Here is an 8,194-nt window from a genome sequence, read left to right on the forward strand (position 1 = left end):
ATTTGTTCTAGTTCTGTGAAAAATATGGCTGGTAGCTTGATAGGGATTGCATTGAATTTGTAGATTGCTTTGGGTAGTATACTTATTTTCACTATATTGATTCTTCCGATCCATGAACATGGTATATTTCTCCATCTATTAGTGTCCTCTTTGATTTCTTTCATCAGTGTTTTATAATTTTCTATATATAGGTCTTTAGTTTCTTTGGGTAGATATATTCCTAAGTATTTTATTCTTTTCGTTGCAATGGTGAATGGAATTGTTTCCTTAATTTCTTTTTCTACTTTCTCATTATTAGTGTATAGGAATGCAAGGGATGTCTGTGTGTTGATTTTATATCCTGCAACTTTACTATATTCATTGATGAGCTCTAGTAATTTTCTGGTGGAGTCTTTATGATTTTCTATTTAGAGGATCATGTCATCTGCAAACAGTGAGAGTTTTACTTCTTCTTTTCCAATTTGGATTCCTTTTATTTCTTTTTTTGCTCTGGTTGCTGTGGCCAAAACTTCCAGAACTATGTTGAATAGTAGTGGTGAAAGTGGACACCCTTGTCTTGTTCCTGACTTTAGGGAAAATGCTTTCAATTTTTCACCATTGAGGATAATGTTTGCTGTGGGTTTGTCATATATAGCTTTTATTATGTTGAGGTATGTTCCTTCTATTCCTGCTTTCTGGAGAGTTTTTATCATAAATGGATGTTGAATTTTGTCAAAGGCCTTCTCTGCATCTATTGAGATAATCATATGGTTTTTATTTTTCAATTTGTTAATGTGGTGAATTACATTGATTGATTTGCGGATATTGAAGAATCCTTGCATCCCTGGGATAAAGCCCACTTGGTCATGGTGTATGATCTTTTTAATGTGTTGTTGGATTCTGATTGCTAGAATTTTGTTGAGGATTTTTGCATCTATGTTCATCAGTGATATTGGCCTGTAGTTTTCTCTTTTTGTGACATCTTTGTCAGGTTTTGGTGTTAGGGTGATGGTGGCCTCATAGAATGAGTTTGGAAGTTTACCTTCCTCTGCAATTTTCTGGAAGAGTTTGAGTAGGATAGGTGTTAGTTCTTCTCGAAATTTTTGGTAGAATTCAGCTGTGAAGCCGTCTGGACCTCCTTATTGTCCAAGGGACTATCAGGAGTCTTCTCAAGCAGCATAGTTCAAAGGCGTCAATTATTCCACATTCTGCCTTCTTTATGGTCCAGCTCTCACAACTGTACGCGACCACTGGGAAGACCATAGCTTTGACTGTAAGGACCTTTGTTGGCAGAGTAATAATATTTCCGCTTTTCAACACACTGTCTAGGTTTGCCATCTGTTTCCTGCCAAGAAGCAATCATCTTCTGATTCCATGGCTGCAGTCACCATCCACAGTGATTTTGGAGCTCAAGAAGAAGAAATCTATCACTGTTTCCACCTTTCCCCCTTCTATTTGTCATGCAGTAATGGGGCCAGATGCTATTATCTTAGTTGTTTTAATACTTAGTCCTAAGTCGGCTCTTCAGGAGGTCATTTAATTTACTGACAGTTAAAGAAGTTTTTTGGTAGGTATTACTTATTTCCAATTTGTTAATTTGTTTTCTGTAGTGTCATTCTCTTTCTTTTTTGTGTTTCTTATGATTTGATGATTTATTTAGTGATATGCTTGTGTTCCTTTCTTTCTACATTTTATCTTGTATAGATTTTTGATGTATGATAAACAAAGGGTCTCCATATGATGACTTACAATGATGTCTACTTTTAAAAACAAGTTGTCTTTTAAGTTCATACACATATTAATAGCACTACATTTTCACTTCCTGCCACACATTTTGTTCCTTTGAAGTCACATTTGATACCTCCCTATCTTTAATTCTTATTGTAGCTATACTTGATTTTAGAATTATATTGTCTATTAAGTTTTCATACTAGCTTAACGATCTTCCCTGGTGGCTCAGATGGTAAAGCGTCTGCCTACAATGCAGGAGACCCGGGTTCAATCACTGGGTTGGGAAGATCTGGAAAAAGAGATGGCAACCCACTCCAGTATTCTTGCCTGGAAGATCCCATGGATGGAAGAGCCTGGTAGGCTAGAGTCCATGGGGTCGCAAAGAGTAGAACACGACTGAGCAACTTCATTTAAGTGATTTGATCCTCAGCCTTTCTACATGTTTGCCTTTACTAGCACAATTTTCTTTTTCTTATAGTTTCTTCACACTTGTTATGTCTTTTTTCTTCCTTCTTTGAGAAGGTTCTATCATATTCCATGTAGAGTATGTTTAGAATTGATAAATTCTTATTAGTCTTTGATTGGTTGAAAAATTCCTTATCTCTCCTTCAATTCTGAATGTTAATCTTCCTGAGTAGAATGCCCTAGTTTGCACATTTTCCCCTCTCAACAGCAAAAGAGACACAGATGTATAGAAGAGTCTTTTGGCCTCTGTGGGTGAGGGCGAGGGTGGTATGATTTGGGAGAATGGCATTGAAACATATATAATATCATATGTGAAACAAATCGCCAGTCCAGGTTTGATGCATGATACAAGATGCTTGGGGCTGGTGCACTGGGATGACCCAGAGGGATGGTACGGGGAGGGAGGTGGGAGGGGGTTCAGGATGGGGAACACTTGTACACCCATGGCGGATTTATGTTGATGTATGGAAAAACCAATACAATATTGTAAAGTAATTAGCCTCCAATTACAACAAATAAATTTATATTAAAAAAAGAAAAAAAGAAATATATAACGCCTCTCCATTATATTGTACAAAGTTTCTGCAAAAAATAAAAATAAAAATGAATCAGCTGATAGATTTATGTGCTTCCATCTTACATGACACTGTTTTATTTTGCTGGCTTTAGAAAACCATATCTTTAACTTTGTGGTTTTAATTGCTGTATCTTGGTGTAGGTTTTATTGCTGTCATTTTGGGGGGACTCTTTTTTCTTCTGGTACATGAATTTGCTTTTTTACTCAGATTTGAAAACTTTTCAAACATAAGTTTATCAGATATGTTTTGACTACCTTTTTATCTGTCTTTTCCTTCCTGGACACTGCAATTGTGCTACTGTTGGTGTTCTTAATGTAGTCAGACATCTCTCAAATTATTCTCATTTTTAATTTGTTGTTTTTTTTTTCTTTCTGACTGAATCATTTCCATGATTCTATATTTCAGTTAGCTTATGTATTCTTCTGTATCACCTGGATAACTATTAATTACTTCTAGTTGTTCATTTCATTTAATGTAATGTTCAGTTCAAGCTAACTTTTATTTTATATTTCCCTGTTAAAATTATAACTGATTCAACAGTCATTTTACACAACATTAAATATTTTATGGTCTTCCACTTATTAACAAAATGCACAGGGTGAATACTGGAAATAAAACTTCTTTTGAAAGATTTCTTGAATCATTTAAACTTGAGAAAATGAAGTTTTATATCTTTACTAATGTATTGATTCCGAATCTGGTAAACTTTTTGTTTCTCTCTCATTAGCTGTTTTTTAGGCATGATATCTTGTTATTTAAGTTGGGACAAATTCCTCTGTATTTTCATTTTACTTACGTTTGTCTGTTTTCTGAAATTATTTGCCACAGTGAACTCTCGCTGTCTTAGAGTGGTGTCTTTCTGTGGGAACAGTCATATACAGTTGATGTGTGCCCAGTGGCTTTACTGGAAGAGCTAGGTCTGATGTTATCACAATTCATGCCTTTCTTTGGGGTGTACTAATTACAACCATCTTGTTAGGAGGTATGGAGGGCTTGGGCTTGAGTCAGGTATGATATATGGTTTCCTCTTTGTTTAGAGGCCAGAAGGAAATGGCATTTCACTCTAGTATTCTTGCCTGGAAAATTCCATGGAGGTCACAAAGACTCAGATGTGACTGAGCACAGCACACACACATGCACACACATATAATACGCTAAGATAGTTTATGGTGCATATCAACATATAAATATCTCTCTTTATATAAGTATAAACATTAGTAATGAGGGATTAAAGGATAGCTCTTAACTTCTGATATAATGGGAAATTTCTAATTGACTTGGAGAAACTATCATGCATCCAAGGAGTATATTAACTGTGGTTTTATTCTAAAGTAGCAAAGTCATCCTCCATTTTGAAGAGGATAATAGTAATGTGTAGAGATTTCAGTGGTTCTGTCCCTGCCCCAAATCAAAGCACTAAAGACCCAAGGGACCTAGTCAAGACAAATCCTGAATTTTACAATTTAAAGAAAATCTTGTGCTCAGGGACATGATGACATGCTGGGAACCTTAGGCCTTTGGAAGCAAGAGAATTAAGAGGAAGGAGTAATAAAAAATAAATTCACCTAACTTATAATGCAGTGTCTTAGGAACAGAGAATCAGCAGGGGAAAAAAATCCATTCTGTCCAGAAAAGTGTCCCCATAGGAAATCATGCAGTTACAGATTGGAGTGACTGGAGGAAACACGCCTAATGAGCTGACACAGGAAGCTGTAAATATCTTCTCTGCTGTAGTCGCTCAGCCTCTCCCATGTTGGTTGGGGAGGACCTGGTCCTTGCTTTGGAAGTTCTGCATCTGTCTGGCAACCAATGCTTGATTTAGTCACTTTCTCTTTTCATATTTGGGGACAAAATTTCTGTCTGCATCAGTAATCTTTTAGGGAGGAATTTTGACTGCTACAGGGAAAGCTTTCTGTCTCAATCTGCAGGCAGGCGATTCTGATAGTTCCACAGACGCTGCAGGAGAGCATCAGAGAGGAAGGAAGCCAAGGGTGTGTACCTGAGGTCAGGAGGCCTGATCACTGTGTTTTTTTTTCTGGTTTTTTTAATGTTAATATACTTATTATAGTCTAAAAATAAAGTGAACATTGCACTCGAAAAGGCAAGTGTCAATGTTGACAATTAAATGGTAACAGTGGAAACTCAAAAGGAATAATGGTGGTGGTTTAATCTCTAAGTTGCTCCAACCCTTGTGACCCTATGGACTGTAGCCCACCCAGCTTCTCTGTCCATAGAATTTCCCAGGCAAGAATGCGGAGTGGGTTGCCATTTCCTTCTCCAGGGGATCTTCTCTACCCAGTGATCAAAGCTATGTCTCCTGCATTTACAGGCAGATTCTTTACTTTCTGGCTACCAGGGAAATCCTGTTAGGTGGAATAGGAGGCATAAAATGCTGCCAGTAAAAGTAGAAAGTATGTATAGGGATGTTTTTTTATGAACAGGAGGAAACAAATAGGGAAAGTCCTTGAGGAAAAGAAGTCTTCTACTGCTTCATACACTTCACATACAACATATCCAATTTCTGTTGTATTTTGATAATTTCTGATATTGAATTAGTAGTTTATATTCCAATTGCTTATTTTCCTGTTAGGATATGCAAACTGTAAGATGTTCCATGTCATATCACTTTTTATGTCCTTGGACAAAAGATCTTTTTCTTTATTATTTTTCCAGACATCAAGGAGATGTCACTGGAGTTGGAATGTTGAAGAAGCAAGGATATCTCATTATTGCATTGTCTCAGGGGTCATTTTAGTATATTGGATATTATTTTCCCTTAATGGCCGTAGGTCCGTTTCATTTCTCTATGTTTCTTTCACTCTCATCCTTTTAATTATTCTCTAAATACCAAGCAGAAATTGGCTATACCAAAAATGAACCCCACATTTATTGTTCCATGAGAAGTTTATAAACTGGAATTTTGTGGTAAAAATTATATATTCTTTTGAAGAATAATAATTTGACCTGACCAGCTGAGCTCTAACCATTCACAATGTAAAGAGTGTGAATCTGTCTGACCACACATGGTAGTGACACAACTGAAAAGAACATGGTGTGGGTATGTCTGTGTGTGTGTGGGTGTGTGGATGTGTGCACACGCAAGTGCGTGTGCGTGCTTGTACCTTGAAAGGCAGAACAGTTCTTAAAGCAGAGGCACCTGGACTCACATGCTAAATGACATATATACACAGGTCAGAATTAAGTCAACAGATGGAACTAAGAATGGAATCTGATATAATTCACTGTATGGTTTTATAGCTAAATTGATAATGTGCAAGGAAGCACATGGAAGGAGGGATTCTCTGTGGACTGAAGGTTCAGCTGTAGAAGGGAAGCCACCGTTTTCCTCAGCATCCCTGACACCTCTCTAATCACTCCCCCTCCTGCTTATCCCTCTGCCCCACTGGCTTCCGTGTTTACTATTGAATGTGTGGAATAAGCAGCTTCCTCAGGTCCTTAGCAGTGGCAGGTTGCTCTTCCAGGCACACAATTCTGATATCGCACTAGCTCCTTGTCTTTCTTTCATTAGGACTCTGTTCAAACATTACCTAGTGTGCTGGACTTTCCTAAACACTCAGGACAAAATAATAACTCGTACCACTCTCTTTTATATCTGGTTTTGTTTTCTTCTTACCATATGTCACTTTCTGACATATTCTATGATATATTATTTGAATATCTTCACTCACTATCCTTGGATTGAGAGAGATTTACTTTTCAGCACTTTATATGTCTTTCCTCCATGTGCTTGGATCATGATTAGCACTAAATATTTCTCAAATCAGTGAAGGAATATCATATTAAAACTCTAGAATATATGACCTCTTAGCAAATTTGGTGAGAATGGGACAAAAATTCCTGGTCCGAAATGAAATGAAGTATACCCTCAAAGGGGCTTCTTGACTCAGCGGTTTAGAATCTGCCTTCAATGCAGCAGCCATTTAAGAGACATGGGTTCAGTCCCAGGTTTGGGAAGAACCCCTGGAGGGGAGCAAGGCAACGCACTCCAGAACTCTTTCTTGGGAAATCCCATGGACAGTGGAGCCTAGTGTGCTATCGTCTTTGGGGTCGCACAAAGTTGCACAAGACTGAAGCTGCTAAACCTACATACATATGCTCAAAGAGAACTTATCTGAAAATAAAATATTACACCAACTTCTTGAGGGCTAAATATAAATTGCAGCATCTCAGCTATGTGAATTATACCAGTAGGAGTGAAAATTGTCATTATTTCCTTTTTCCTGGTAGTTACCTCCACCCCATGGAGCCAAGTAACAATACACAGATTTCAGGATTTCTTCCTTTGGAAATTTCAAAGGACGCCAACTACAGCCCCTCATATTTGGGCTTTTCCTCTCCATATACCTGGTCACTGTGCTTGGAAACCTAATCATCATCTTCACTGTCAGCTCAAACTCCCACATCCACACCCCCATGACTTCCTCTCCAACCTGTCTTTGTAGACCTCTGTTTTATTTCCACCACCATCCCAGAGATGCTCTGGAACATTCAGACAGAGAGCAAAGGTATCACCTATGAAGGCTGCATCACCCAGATGTATTTTTGTATACTGTTTGCAGGATTAGATGACATTCTCCTGAGTGTGATGGCCTATGATCAGTATGTGGCCATCTGGCACCCCCTGCACTATATGGTCATCATGAGCCTCCGGCTCTGTGGACTGCTGGTTCTGATATCCTGTATGTTGACTACCTTGTATTCTTTGCTACACAGCTTAATGGTGCTGAGACTGTCCTTCTGTCCAGTTGTGCAAATCCCCCACATTTTCTGTGAACTCAGTCAGGTGGTACAACATGCCAGTTCTGACAACTTTCTTAATAACATAGTGATGTATTTTGCAGCTGTCCTGATGGGTGGTGGTCCTTTTGCTGGTATCCTTTACTCTTACTCTAAAATAGCTTCATGCATATGTAAAATCACATCAGCTCAGGGGAAGTATAAAGCATTTTCCACCTGTGTGTCCTACCTCTTGGTTGTCTTTCTATTTTATTTTGCAACTTTAGGAGTTTACCTTAGCTCTGGTGCTACCCACACCTCACATTCAAGTACAGTTGCCTCGGTGATGTACACTGTGGTCACACCCCTGCTGAACCCCTTCATCTACAGTCTGAGAAATCTAGATATAAAGGGGGCTCTGAAGAGTTTATATTTCACACAAAGTATAAAAAACCAATTATAGTATTTCCCTGGATTGCATAACTCAAAGCCTCAAAACCAGAAATTGTGATTCTTTGATCATGTGGAATAAAATTTGCTCCTTGTATGTATTTTCTGGAATTTCCATTTTTTTTTTCCTTCTTTGGATTCAGCATATTTATACAATTTTGGCACTTTCTTTATTAAGCTTTATTCTCAGTGTTATACACAGGAAATTTTTATTTTTTCCTACTCCACAATTTACATACCTTTGAAGAAAAAAA

At 37.8% G+C, this 8,194-nt stretch overlaps 1 pseudogene; it reads left to right on the forward strand.

Annotated features, from left to right (window-relative positions):
- The first annotated feature begins 5,142 nt into the window (after window positions 1–5,142).
- LOC138085621 (olfactory receptor 7A10-like) lies at window positions 5,143–7,953 on the forward strand (annotated as a pseudogene).
- Window positions 7,954–8,194: the final 241 nt, after the last annotated feature.

Source organism: Capricornis sumatraensis, chromosome 9, assembly GCF_032405125.1.
Source record: "Capricornis sumatraensis isolate serow.1 chromosome 9, serow.2, whole genome shotgun sequence".
In the NCBI taxonomy this organism is placed as follows: Eukaryota; Metazoa; Chordata; class Mammalia; order Artiodactyla; family Bovidae; genus Capricornis; species Capricornis sumatraensis.